General features: G+C 37.3%; 1 protein-coding gene across 1 annotated transcript in view; it reads right to left on the bottom strand.

Annotated features, from left to right (window-relative positions):
- Sbf2 (SET binding factor 2) overlaps positions 1 to 14,550 on the bottom strand; it is a 352,132-nt gene that overhangs the window by 307,346 nt on the left and 30,236 nt on the right.

Below are 14,550 nucleotides of genomic sequence, written 5' to 3'. Positions count from 1 at the left end.
CCTGACTTTTAAGACAAGGTCTCCCCTATAGCACAGGCTGTCCTCCAATCCGTAATTCCTCCATTTCAGCTTCCCTGAGTGCTGCAATTACACCACCACAATTGGCAAGTTCTGACATTTCTATTCCTAACTGTATCTTATGTCTATTCACTTCTTCCAGTCTCTGTCTTCCACACTAGGTCAGGTATCCAACATTTCTTGCCTGATTACTAGTCTTCCCCTTTCTCATCCAGCTTTTAGAACAAACTGGATCATAACACTATTTCTTCTCAATTTTAAACTTTATTTTATGATATATATATATATGCCCATGCCTGTATATGTACACAGAGGCCAGAGAGGGTATGAGACACTCTGGAGCTGAAGTTATGGGCAGTTATGAGCTAGGTATATATCTTCTGAAAAAGCAGCAAGTGCTCTTAATCATTGAGATATCTCTCCAATCCCCCCCCCCAAACTCTCTTTTCTTGGCTTCATATTGCATTTTGAGTAAAATCCAAACTCCCTTACTGTAATCTGGCCCTCACTTGTTCCACTGGAACATGCTATTCTGTTTATTCATGTGGCTGCTCCCTTCTAAGTATTCACATATCTGTATGTTACATCTTTAGAGTGTCTGGCCTGAAGACTTTTTCAGTAACAGGTCTCTCTAAAATCAATCAAAGCATGTGTCATAAACTAGAATCCTGGTTGCTGTGGATATCACTCTATATAAATAAAACACTGATGGCCAGTGACCAGGCAGGAAGTATAGGCGGGACAAGGAGAGAGGAGAATTGGGGAAACAGGAAGAAGGAGAGAGACACTGCAGCCACCACCAGGACAAGCAACATGTAAAGACGCCGGTAAGCCACCAGCCATGTGGCAAGCTATAGATTTATAAAAATGGGTTAATATAGATAAAAGAACAGTTAGCAAGAAGCCTGCCATGGCCATACAGTTTATAAGTAATATAAGTGTCTGAGTGATTATTTTATATGTGGATTATGGGACTGCGGGGCTTGGTGGAACCTGGAGAGAAGCCCTCCAGCAACAACTGGCGCCCAACGTGGGGCTCGAACCCACGACCCTGAGACTAAGAGTCTCATGCTCTACCGACTGAGCTAGCTAAATTAAACCAATATGTATATTTTAAAGGTACCTTGACTTCAAAATTTGGATGTAAGGATATGTTACTTTGAAAAAGAGGTTCTGCTTGTGTTTCCACAGAAAGCCAGAGGCTATGGATTTGTTCCAGATTAAGATACATCAGGTTTGACCAGCCAAGACCCCCTGAAAGATCTCCGATGACACCATGGCCCAGATAATCTAACATCCAGAGCGGTTTCAAGGCAACTGGCTCACACAATACAGCCTCACAGACTACCCCATAGGCCTAAAATTTTCATTGCGTCCCCATAAGATACAGCGCCCCCCTCCAGCAGGAAGTAGTAAGAGATGCTACGCCCAAATTCCCAAATATACCAAGCTGGCTTTAGAGGTGGAATTGGCTCACTCCCCCTCTAAACCCAGACATATTTAAAAAAAAAAAAATAGTTAAGAGATTCTTGCATCCCAAATCAAAAGAGCCCTCTGGTGTGGAACAGAAAAAAAAAAACAATACTTTTATTTAAAATAGGTTGATTATAAATGTGATCTCTTTCTAAAAAAGAAAAGGGGATATGATATAGATATATAGGATATAGAGATGATAAGATAAAAGAGTAGATTAATGAACCTACTTTTAAAGAACAACTTGTTTAAAATGTTTTACATTGGTATAGATTTTAGTTTATGTTTAAAATGTTTTACATTGGTATAAATTTTAGTTTATTAATACAAACTTGAAGTGAATTTTGTTATACTGTATATATATATTCTTGTTTGAGGTATTATGTTTAACTCATTTAAAATTGTAATGGATAATTAAAAATAGATTAATAATTAGTCATCTATGATAATCATATTTCTAGCCATGTTAGTTAATTCTTCTAGGTATACATAGATATATTTCAGATAGATAGGTAATCTTCAAACACTTCATAGACCTAGAGAATATGGCATTTAAATAACTTAGAATTCTGTTGACGTGAGAAATAATTGCTCCTGGCTGCACCAATTTGATCCGAGATAATGTTGGGCTTCTAAGACATTTCCATTTGGAAGTTTGTCTTCTTGGCACAAAATGGCCTACTGGGCAAAGAACTGCCCTTGCCTTGACGCTGACAGTACAAATGCAATGCTGTCCTTCTGGACAAGCGGGACACAAGGAAAGTGACCACTGTACTCTGCCAAGACAGAGTAAGATGGTCTTTCAGAATTCCTGCTTCTGAAAATGGTCTGTCAGATACTCTAGGCCTGTAGCCAATTTAAATGCACCAACATTGCTGAGAAACATTAGGTGACTGTCCAGGCTGCCAGCTGTCTTGGTCTACTCTTGCAAGATTCCCGAAAGTTGCTTGCATCCATCTAACATTTCTCAGGTACCATTATATTCCTTCTCAGGTCTTTGATGTGGTTAAAGACTAGATAGTTGTAATTTCCTCAGTTATGATAAAAGATAAGTTAGATATAAAACCTTAAACTCACAAATATAAGATAGATAGGACATCTTCTTTAATATTTTAACTGTAATTCTTGCTTGATAATTGGGTGTTTTTTTTTGGTTTTTTTTTTTTGAGACGATAATTGTTTTGTTATATGTAATTTTACTATGTTAAAGTTAAAACCTTCCTTTTTAAAAAAAGAAGAAAAGGGGAAGTGCTGTGGATATCACTCTATATAAATAAAACACTGATGGCCAGTGACCAGGCAGGAAGTATAGGCGGGACAAGGAGAGAGGAGAATTGGGGAAACAGGAAGAAGGAGAGAGACACTGCAGCCACCGCCAGGACAAGCAACATGTAAAGACACCGGTAAGCCACCAGCCATGTGGCAAGGTATAGATTTATAAAAATGGGTTAATTTAAGATAAAAGAACAGTTAGCAAGAAGCCTGCCACGGCCATACAGTTTGTAAGTGTCTGAGTGATTATTTTATATGTGGATTGTGGGACTGCGGGGTTTGGTGGAACCTGGAGAGAAGCCCTCCAGCAACACCTGGTGCTCTTGTTCTGTGTTGTTTTGCACTTGTCATTTGGTACCCTATAGTAAGACAGCTCTGTGAGAACAGAGATCATATTGGCATGGTTTACTAGGATGTCTAAGAGCCAAATGAACAAGAACAATAATGGTGCTGAACAAAATTTTTATTTAACTGAAACCCCAAAGTGGGTTTTTCCAACATCTTAAATTGTGCTCCATTTAAAATAGTTTATGTGACTTAGTTTACCATGTTGGGGCAGGAAAGGTATGAAAAAATTGATTTGACAAATGCCTAGAGAGAATTTTTACTAAAAATAGAGAAAATAAAAACATTTCCATATGCAAATCCATGTTACTTAGGATGAAAATGATGTTACTCAGAAAAGAATAAAAATTTTAAATTTAAATTAAAAAAAAAAACTAATCATTAATAATCTTCCAAATAAAGCAAATCAGGAACATATTTAAAGGCAAATCATTCTGTTCAACTGGAATCTCCAGCTCATCCCTGCAAACCCCGCCCTCTCAGAAAAACCACCAGAAAGCCCAGTTCCTCATTCTTGGCGATGGCGGGCAGCTCCTCCCCTGAAGCTGCCAGCTGCCCAATCCCAACCTAAAGTGTTATAATTGGGCACAAACCCAGCTTGTGGTGGACATGTCATCACCCTCACTGACAGGGTATTTAAGCTCCCTCCTTTAGATCTAAGCATGTAGTGTCCCGCACCCCCCCCCCTTGCCCCTTCAACCCCCAATCTCTGAGGGCTGGAAAGTCATCCAGGAGTTGCTCTGCCCAAATAAACCTGTTTTTTTACTTTTTCAGTTCAGCTTGATCTGCCTTGCTGTGTCAGCCGAGAAACCTATTATTGGGTTACAGAAAACCTATTCTAAGAATATTATCAAGGCTAGGAATACAGCTCAGTGCAGAGTACTTACTTAGCACATAGAATGCCCTTCATTTGATCCCTAGCACATAAAGATTTTTTTAAAAAAGGAGATATTATTATCAACAATATTTAATAAGTTCAATTAATAAAATAAAAACATCTCCACTTCATAAAAACACCCAAATGGAACAAGATGAAATTATGCCATATAAATTGTTTATTAATAGATATCACATTTTGAAGACCCAATTTTCTATCAAAAAAAGCAGTTAAGTAGTATAAATTTGTTCTTGAGAAAACAGTAAACATCTAAATCCAAAACAAAAGTACTCTCTGTTCCTAAAGATTAGTCACAGAAGCTGTACTTGTGCTACTATAAATAGAAATTTATTTCCTCCTTATAAGTATTCTATTTTTATTTCTTTTATTATCTCTGTGGGAGTTCTAGATAACAATGACTTTATTATTGGGATAGAGCAAAAGAGAGAAGTGGGGAGGTGCTGGGTTCTTGCTTTCAGTTATCTAATCATATAAAAACACTCCAGAGGCTGGAACAATGGCTCAGCATTTCAAAGTACTTGCTCTCTTGAGAGAACCTGAGTTTGGTTCCCAGTACTTACAGAGTTGGGTGGGTTACAAGCAACTGTAACTCCTGCTCCAACGGCTCCGACGCCCTCTTCTGGCCTCTGCAGGCTACATGTGGTACACAAAAATGCACACACATACACAGAAAATAAAGAACTAAAAAAAAAAGTTTTCAGTTCATTCATCTTATCATGAAAGTGTTTACACTGTGTGTAGATGATTTCTACGATCCCAAGGGAAACTATTTTACTACTTGCAGAAACGTTTCATCATTCTGGACTGAAATAGCTATAGTAAATTAAAATATGATACCACTTATTAAGTTGGCAGATTTCAAACTGAATAATGCCAACAGCCAACTGGGATTTTAACAACAATAACAGAGGCTGAGGCACAGCTCAGTGGCTGAGCACAGCATATGAAACACCCTGGAATCAAACTCCAGGACCACATAAAAACAGCAGTAACAAAACACTCATAAATCCTATTACTACAAACTTACTGACAAAATTTAAAGGGGCCAATTAGTAATATGTTTCAAAATCTTTTAAATACCCATACCTTTCAAACTAAGACTCTCAGGGCCGAAGAGAAACTTGAGTGACTAAGAGCACTGGCTGCTCTTGCAGGGGACCCAGGTTTGACTCTCTGTACCCTCATGGCATTGCACAACCATCTGTAACTCCAGCTCCAAAGAATCTTATAGAGGCTGGAAACAAACAATTCTTTCATTCGATTACAGTCAAACCTCCGTGAAATAACTAAATCCTGTTACTTCTACAATAGTATAAAGTCCTTCAAGAAGTCATTTCCTTTGTGCTTAGTTTCCTCTGATAGACAATGATTAATTTTGTAATTTGTGCTGTTTTATTCATAGTCTCTCCAGCCCCAGAATGACCAAGAGAATAAAACTGTCATCCAGTTGTACAGGATCAGGAATGTCATCAATGGTATAGAATACTGAAAACATAAATGGTCTACACAACTCCATTTAATTTTTTTTTTAATTTACTTCAGTGTGGGTGTAAGTTTGTGTGTGTGTGTGTGTGTGTGTGTGTGTGTGTGTGTGTGTGTGTGCCTGCCTGAGTTTATGCTCACTGCAGGAGCCCACAGAGGCCAGAAGAGGGCATCATATCCCCTGGAACAATATTTACAGGTGACTGTAAGCCATCATGTGGGTGCTAGGTACTGAACCTGGGTCCTACGCAAGAACAATAAGTGCTCTGAGCTGCAGTGATACCCTTTAAGCAAATATTTTCACCCAAGACGTTAACTACCTATAAAGATCTACTTTTACAACCTATTTTCAACTTTCAATTTAGTCTATCTTGTTATTTCTTTCAATGTTTCATGCTGATACATGAATTTAACTCTTAAAATTTGGCTTACAAGCCGGGCGATGGTGGCGCACGCCTTTAATCCCAGCACTCAGGAGGCAGAGGCAGGCGGATCTCTGTGAGTTCGAGGCCAGCCTGGGCTACCAAGTGAGTTCCAGGAAAGGCGCAAAGCTACACAGAGAAACCCTATCTCAAAAAACCAAAAAAAAAAAAAAAAAAAAAAAAATTTGGCTTACAAAATAGTAACCTTACATTTTTATCAACTCTCTCCATTTTGATCAAATCTATTTATGTGGTGATATATTATGTACCCTAATAAAAATCTGCCTGAAGATCAGAGAACAGAACAAGCCACTAGATTAAAGATAGAGGCCAGGCAGTGGAGGCACACACCTTTAATCCTAGCACTCGGGAGGTAGAGATCTGTCTGGATCTCTGTGAGTTGAAAGCCATCCTGGATTACATGAGATTGACTCAGTCTAGAAGAGAAACAGAGTCAGTGGTGGCACACACCTTTAATCCCAGTACTTGGGAGTCACATGCCTTTAATCCCAGCACTTGGGATCTCATGTCTTTGCTTGGGAAGCACACATACCTTTAATCCCAGGAAGTGATGGCTGAGCAAAGAAAGGAAAGGCGTGAGGAGAAAGGGACTAGAGGTTTTTCAGGCTGAGGAGTCCTAGAGGTAAGGTGGTTGTGGCTTGTTCCTTTGTCTCTCTGATCTTTCAGTATATTCCCCAATAACAGGCTCTGAATTTTTTTTATTAAAAGACCTTTTAACATTCATGTAACATATTTACATTTTAAGTATTATGTTCCAACCACTGTTTAAGAGCTATTCTATCCCTGCACTTGAGTAACCCATCTCTCATAATCTTATCCTAGCAATTTGTAACTATAAAGTATCTACTTAATTTTCTTAATTAATTAATCTAATTAATTTTCTTAACCCCTAGGTATTTCTCTAGCCAAAATAAATTACAGGGGCTGAAGAGATGGCTCAGTGATTAAGATGAGGACCAAAATTTGGATCCCAGCATCCATTTCAGATGATTCACAACCAGCAACCCCAGGGGATCTGACACACTCTTCTGGCCTCCATGAACACTCACACACATATGGGGTGGGCACGCGCGCGCGCACACACACACACACACACACACACACACACACACACACACACCTTTAAAATGAATAAATATATAAAAGTATGTACTTTGAAAAAATAATAATCAGTATGTCAGCCAACAAAACTAATCACTTAGATTTCTTTTCAAGTAAGAATTTGGGATTAGCTGCAGGGAAGGAAAATTAGTATTCAGCCTCAGCTTTCTAGCCAAAGCCAAAATCTTCCCAACCATCTCCCAACTAATGGACAAAGAACAGCTTCAGCATACTGCTGTGGTGATTTCTTCCAATGGATTCCACAGTCTTTCCTACAAAGCATCATATTGAATTACCTAAGACTGCCAGGTCACATGATACTTAGCAGACTTGCCCTACTCTGCTTTATTCATAACAAATCCACACTCCTAATTCACCCCAGTGCTTTATTCTCCAAGGACCAATAAACCTGACATCTATTTACCATTATTTGTAAAGCTCTAGATAGAAAATAATTCTAATACTTCTATACAAATACCTGTTTTTCCAATTCACATGCTCTCTTGGATTCTTCCTTAGGTACTCATGAGAAGAAATTTAGTAAATACCAGTATGATAGTATTAAAAAAAAAACAGATAAAGAAATTTTTTACTATTTTGAGATCTTCATTGAGGTAACAGTTTTACTTTTCATTTTGACCCTGTAAACACAGCACTCTGAAACCAAATGTATTTTTTACCCCAGGGCATTTGACTAAGTATTTTTTGGTGATGGGCTAATGTGTCCATCACCAAAAAAGGAAGGAAGGAAGGAAGGAAGGAAGGAAGGAAGGAAGGAAGGAAGGAAGGAAGGAAGGAAGGAAGGAAGGAAAGAGAATAAATTTCTGAGTTGGTAGACATGCTAATTGTACTGATTCAATTCTTCAAAATGTATGTAAGATATAGATTATCAAAACATATCAAGCTAGGCATGCCTTCAATCCCAGCATCTGGTAGGCAGAGGCAGGCAGATATATCTCTGAGTACAAGGCCAGCCTGGTGTATAGAAGAATTTCAGGACAGCCAGGGCTATATAGGGGATCTGATACCTGTCTTGAAAAACTAAAACAAACAAAAATAAATCATCATATTGTACCCCATGAATATGTACAATTACTTTGTATCCATTTTCAAAATTCTTGGGAATCAAAGTCCCCAATTTAAAATTTATGTCTTTATATTATAAAACATCAGTAGCGAACTTCTGCCCTCCGGGGTCCTCCCATTGTGCTGTAAGCCTGTATTTAAGACCTCCTACCCCCTTCAAGAAATGACATTCGACATTTAAAATTTATATACATATATATATATATAATTGAATGAATACTGCGAATGTAATCTATGAATACCACAAATGTGATTAATATCATGAGTGTAATTTAAATAAATAAATAAATAAATAAATAAATAAATAAAGTCTTATATTTAACTCAAACATCATCTGAAGGGAATCATCCTGTCCTTACAATGAAAAGGATGTACATATCAAAAACTGAAGGAACCACCCTGCTGGATTGGCTGAAAAAAATAAAATGTGTGGCTGCAGGTCAGTAAAAGAAAGAATGATGGGATAATATCTTTTAAATGTCTCAGCCTAGAACAAAAACATAATTTTCTCTTACTTCATTGCTAAAATTGTCATGGGGAAGCTCTACAGAAGTTGAGTTTGTATGTGAAAGGAGAAACAGGTGTGACAGATCTGGCAGTCTTGCCCACAATTACTTTCCTTACATAAATTAAAATAAATCTTGATCAGCTTACTGACTCTTTGCAAACATTTGTGAGCATCAGATTTTCCTGTTTTTCAAGAATATACCTATTATACTTCCTTTTCCAGCGGACAGTATTTTAAAACTCAGAACACTATCAGTAACTGAAAGTTCCAAAAAGCCTACATCGCTATGAACTTGGCCTGATAAGATATTTTGAAACCTGATAAGATATTCTCACATCGATAATCTAACATTTCTCTAGTTCTGCATGATTCTTCAGTAGCTACCACTGACTAGGCTCTTGGGCCCATCCTAGCCTAGAACCTTATTAATCTATGACAGAAAACCTGAATCACTGCTGCAACTAGATATTCACTGTCCAAGATGAATATCAGCTTCCCTTTAAAATATAATGATTTTTATCTAACCAGAAAAAGTACAAAAAAATAAAATAAAAATTAATAACAGCTGGGTACAGTAACATATATCTTTAATCCCCAAAACAAGCAGACAGGCAACTGGGTCTCTGTGCATTCAAGGCCAGCCTTGTCTACATAAGGAGACTCTGTCTCAAAAATATTTAAAAAAATTGAAAATAATAAACGGTATGACTTGCATTTCTAATGCTGACAGTAATTTAGAATAACTTTCCAATTATGTAAACAATTACAAAAGCTAGGCAAAAAGTTTAAATCTTCTGACTAATGGCATTCATGAGTCATCAAGAACCAAACCAAAAGAAAAACAAAAAACAAACAAACAAAAACAAAAAACCAAAGCCCAGATATGGGAGGAATAAACAGCTCAGTGTTTTAAGCCACTTCTCCTCTAGACACTTGTTAATGCTGAAAATTCAGCTGAAGGCTTAGAAGCAGGGATTCTGATGGGCACAAAAGGATAAAAGAACTCAGTTGAACATGAGAAGGAGCCTATACCCACAAGGACTATTCCCTTGGAAGCCTAAAGTAAATTGACCATCTCTGGGATTACTGCCTGTGCTCAAATAGTCTTAGCACTTGAAACAGAGTAGGGTGATCAGAATCTCAGTGTTCTTGTCTTTTATTTCTCTGAAAATATTCAGCAGGTTTATTTTTTCAAGATTACTAACACATGAAGCTAGAGAGATGGCTCAGTGGTTAAAATCACATATCACTCTTGGATAGGAGCCCCGCGTTCAGTTCCCTGCACCTGTCTGGTGGTTCACAATTCTAACTCTCTAGCTCCACAGGATTCAGCAATCTCTTCTGAACTTACACATAGGGGTACCCCTCACACATATACACATAATTAAATCTTTTTAAAAAGAGTATTACAATGTAACTGATAAAAAATAACTGCACACATTTAAAATGTAATTATATGAGTCCTGGTATAGCAATCATCACCATAATCAGTATTATAAACATATGTCTTTTTTTTTTGAGACAGGGTCTTTATGTATAGCCCTCACTGTCTTGGTACTCTCTATGTAGATCAAGCTAGCCTTGAACTCACAGAGATCTGCCTACCTCTGCCCCGCAAGTGCTAGGATTAAAGGTGTACACCACTATAACCAGCAATATTATAAACATATTTCTTACCTAAGCTCTCTTTTTTTCTTTATTTGTTTTATTTTGTTTTTGTTTGTTTGTTTATTTGTTTGTTTGTTTGCGACAGGGTTTCTCTGTATACCCTTGGCTGTCCTGAAACTCACTTTGTAGATCAGGCTGGCCTCAAACTCATCAAGATCTGTCTGCCTCTGCTTCACAAGTGCTGAGATTAATGTTGTGTCTCATACATCTGGTTTGTCCCAAGGTTTTTTTAGATGCCTTTGTGATACTTGCATCTTTCTTGTTCCTACCTTACTATACCCTATTCCTACGCATTTTCTAGACTGCTTTCTATAAATAAAGATTTATGTTTGGGGAATTTTATATTAATATACAACATCTATTTTTGAAGAAATATTGCTTCTATTATGCATATACAGGTACATTTCAATTTGGTGATGCATTTATTCACTGAAGGAAGACATGTGGGTTGTTTCCAGGTTTGGGCTATTACAAATAAAGCTACTAAGAACATTCTCATATGAGTCTATGCATGGACATATAGCATGGTATTTTTTCCATATTTTTTCTTTTTTGTGGTACTGGATATAAAACACTGGACCTACTTATGTTAAGCAAACACTACCACTGAGCTACACCCTCAGCTCTATTTTCAGTGTATCAGATAATAGTGTTATCAATACCTAAAATACAAGAATAAAATGTTGAAATTAAAATAGACAAATAGGCAGATATTAACCAAAATAAAAGTGTATACCTCTATTCACTTCAAGTAGGTTTTCTAGTAAAATGCATTACCAAAAGAGACACTTCACAATAATAAAAAGTTTAACTTCCACATGAAGATGTGAGCATTTACTGCCTATTGGCGGCCTTAAAATATCACAAACCAAAATTGAGAAATAAAACTTGTATAAATATGTATTATATGTACATATCTGTGTGCTATGGCAAAAATAGAGGTTGTTTTAAACCCAAACTCATGCTGTGGCTTATTCCTGAATGTGAAGGTACTGAGAGGAAGTAGACCATTTAGTGGTAACTTCAGTCATGATGACTTCATTAATGAATTTATGTCACCAAAGCTGGTTACTGGTTACCTCAGTAATGAGTTACTATAAAGCAAGTTTAACTTTCTCTTGGCTCCTCTCCAGTTCTTGACCTCTCTTTAACACAGATTCACTTCCCTGTCACTTCTCACATGAATCTGAAACAGCATGAGACTCCAGCCAAAATCGAAGGAGATGTGGCTCCTATTCTTAGACTTTCATTGAATACATGAATGAAATTCTCAAGAGTAAAGTAAAATATATACAATGAAATTTTAAGTTTTAACTATGGGATTGGTAACATAACATCAAGCAAAAAGTATTTGCATCATGGAAAGAAAAGGCAAAGAAAAGGGGTGAAAGCTTATTTAAAGTAATGACTAACCTGGGCATGGTGGCATACACCTTAATCCCAGCCCTTAGGAAGCAGAGGCAGGAGGATTTCTGTGAGTTTGAGGCCAGCTTGGTCTACAGAATGAGTTCCAGGCCAACAAGGGTTAAATAGTAAGACCCTGTCTAAAAAAAACCAAAAAGACAGAAACGTTACAAAATACAGGGAGAAAAATGTACAATCGGATCCATGAAGCAGATGATTTCAAATCAGTAGAACCTAACCAGGTCTACACCAAAACACATGGTAGGGCTGCCGAGATGTCTGAGAAGATATAAATGTGACGCACGATCCTGGTGACCTAAGTTAAATCTCCATAACTCACATAAAGGTGGAAGGAGAGAAACAACTCCATAAGGTTGTCCTCTGACCTACACACACATACAATGGGCACCTGTGCCCAGGCACATCATACACACAATGATAAATTTTAAAATTATTTTAAGAAGCACATTGTACGTAAGAGAGGGAGAAATACACAGTGAATGTCTCAGCAGAAATTATGTAGGCAAACTAACAGCAAGATACATTCAAAGTACCAAAGAAGCTGTGTGTGGTGGCTCACGCCTTTAATCCCAGCACTCAGGATGCAGAAACAGGTTGATTTCTGTGAGTTACAGGCCAGCCTGGTCTACAGGACAGCCAGGGTTACATAGAGAGACTACTCTGTCTCAAAAAACAAACAACAAAAACCAAAGTGCCAAAGAAAATGATTGCCAATGGTAAATACTATACTTGACAAAGCCTATCTTTAAAAAATGAAGATAAGGGCTTCACTAAGACAAAGACTGGGGCAGTTTATCACTACTACAACTGACTTATGAGAAGAAATATTAAAAGAAGTTCTTTAAGTTGTAAAGATGCCTAAGAACAATGGAAAAGCATATCAAAGTATAGATCTCATTATTAAAGACAAATACATAAATAAATATAGAATAACTAACCTTGTCATTGTGGTCATAAATCATTTTCAACCCTACATAAAAGTTAAAAGACCAAAATGTTAAAAAACAACTAAATAAACTATAGCAAAAAAAAAAAAAAAATCTGCTGACAAGCAATAAAGATATCTGTTATCAATAACATCAAGTTGTGACAGGCAGAGTACAAGTATACTTTGTATGTAACTGAATATTTTATATAAAAATAAACTGTAATGATTAAATTTATGCAAGATTCATAATAAACACAAAGAAAACCTATACAGTATAGAGGAAAAAAGGCTAAAAGAAAATGTATATCACCACATACTGTAGATGTAACCAACCGTCTTAAAAACACAGAACCAATGTAAAAGAGAAAGCCAAGAGGTCAGAGCTCAGAGCTAAAATCTTACCTCCTGCAGTGCTCCTAGCTTCCCAAAAAAGAGTTACTTCCTGTGTGTCTGTCTTTAAAGTCTTTCTGTTCTGCCTTCTCATTGGCTGTAAACCCAAACACATGACTGCCTCGTCACTGCCTGTAAGTACCGTCCTCCAGGTCTTAAAGGCGTATGTCTCCAATGCTGGCTGTATTCCTAAACACACAGAGATCTACCTAGCTCTTCTACCAAGTGCTGGGATTAAAGGTGTGCGGCGCCGCCGCCGCCGCCGCCGCCGCCGCCGCCGCAGCCACCACCACCACCATGCTCTTGCTATGCTCTAATAGCTCTGACCCCTGGGCAACTTTATTAACATACAATGAAAATCACATTTCAGTACAAATAAAATACCACCACAACATACAACCATCAAATCACAAATAAGACACCAAGAAAGGGCAAAAATAAAAGGAACTACAAAACAGGCATAACAATGGCAATAGTTAGTCCTTACCTACTGTGACACCTAATCTTGGCTGTCAACTTGACTATATCTAAACTACTGTCAACTAAAGCCCAGCTGCCTGGCACTACTGTGAGAGATTCTCCTGATTAGACTATTTAAACTGGAAAACCTACCCTAAACCTGGGCTACATTTTCTGGTGGCAGCCTACACAAATGGATATGAAAGGAAACTCTTTTTGTCTGCTTGCCCTTACTCTGTAAGCCATCTAATGTCTGCCTCACAACAGAAAGACAGATAGTCTTGTAGCTGTTCTTGAGGCTGACATCTCAGCAGTCTCAATCAGGCACTGGATTCTTGAAGAGCTGCTGATCCTCAGCCTATGCCGAAATCCTGAAGAAGTAGGTTCTATTAACCATGAAAAAATGCCTCAGGAGCAGGACAGATGAACTTTCCTTTTGTGAGTGTCATGCTGGGAACCTGGAGCCTTGTGCACACCTTGTGTATAAACTATATATATATATAAACTACAATAAACTCAGTATAATTCAATACCTCATTGGCTTCATTTTGAAGTCCTAACACTGATTTTATCAGACCTTTAAATGTATAAATGAGTAAGTATGTAACAATTTTGAATTATTTAACTTAGATAAAACTTGTCAGAAAAAATGTGATCTATCACTTAATCACTGAACACAAAGGTCTACTTTGGTGATCTTACTTTAACATTGGTTTAGTTTCACAACTATAATTATTTTACATGTATGATGAGATTCTTTTTCCAAAATAAGCCATAATCATCTCTTTTGAGCATAGAGGGACAAAATGCAATACAAGAAATGCTCTGAAACCAAGCTCCAGGGCATTTTACATTTTCAAGGGAAATTTTTAAGTTGGAAAAAAAGGGGTTGAAGGAAGATAATTGAGGAACTTTGATAGATGATAAAAATAATTTCACAGTTTCTCAAAAAATGGAAAACAGAGCTGAGGATATAACTTTGGAGAAGATCACTTGCCTGGAACACAGGAAATCCTGGTTCAATCCCTGGCAATGCAAAAAACCAACAAAAGTA

This window comes from Peromyscus leucopus, chromosome 1 (assembly GCF_004664715.2).
Source record: "Peromyscus leucopus breed LL Stock chromosome 1, UCI_PerLeu_2.1, whole genome shotgun sequence".
NCBI lineage: Eukaryota > Metazoa > Chordata > Mammalia > Rodentia > Cricetidae > Peromyscus > Peromyscus leucopus.
The sequence above is the reverse complement of the archived record's forward strand: the minus strand, read 5'-3'. Positions and strand labels throughout refer to the sequence as shown.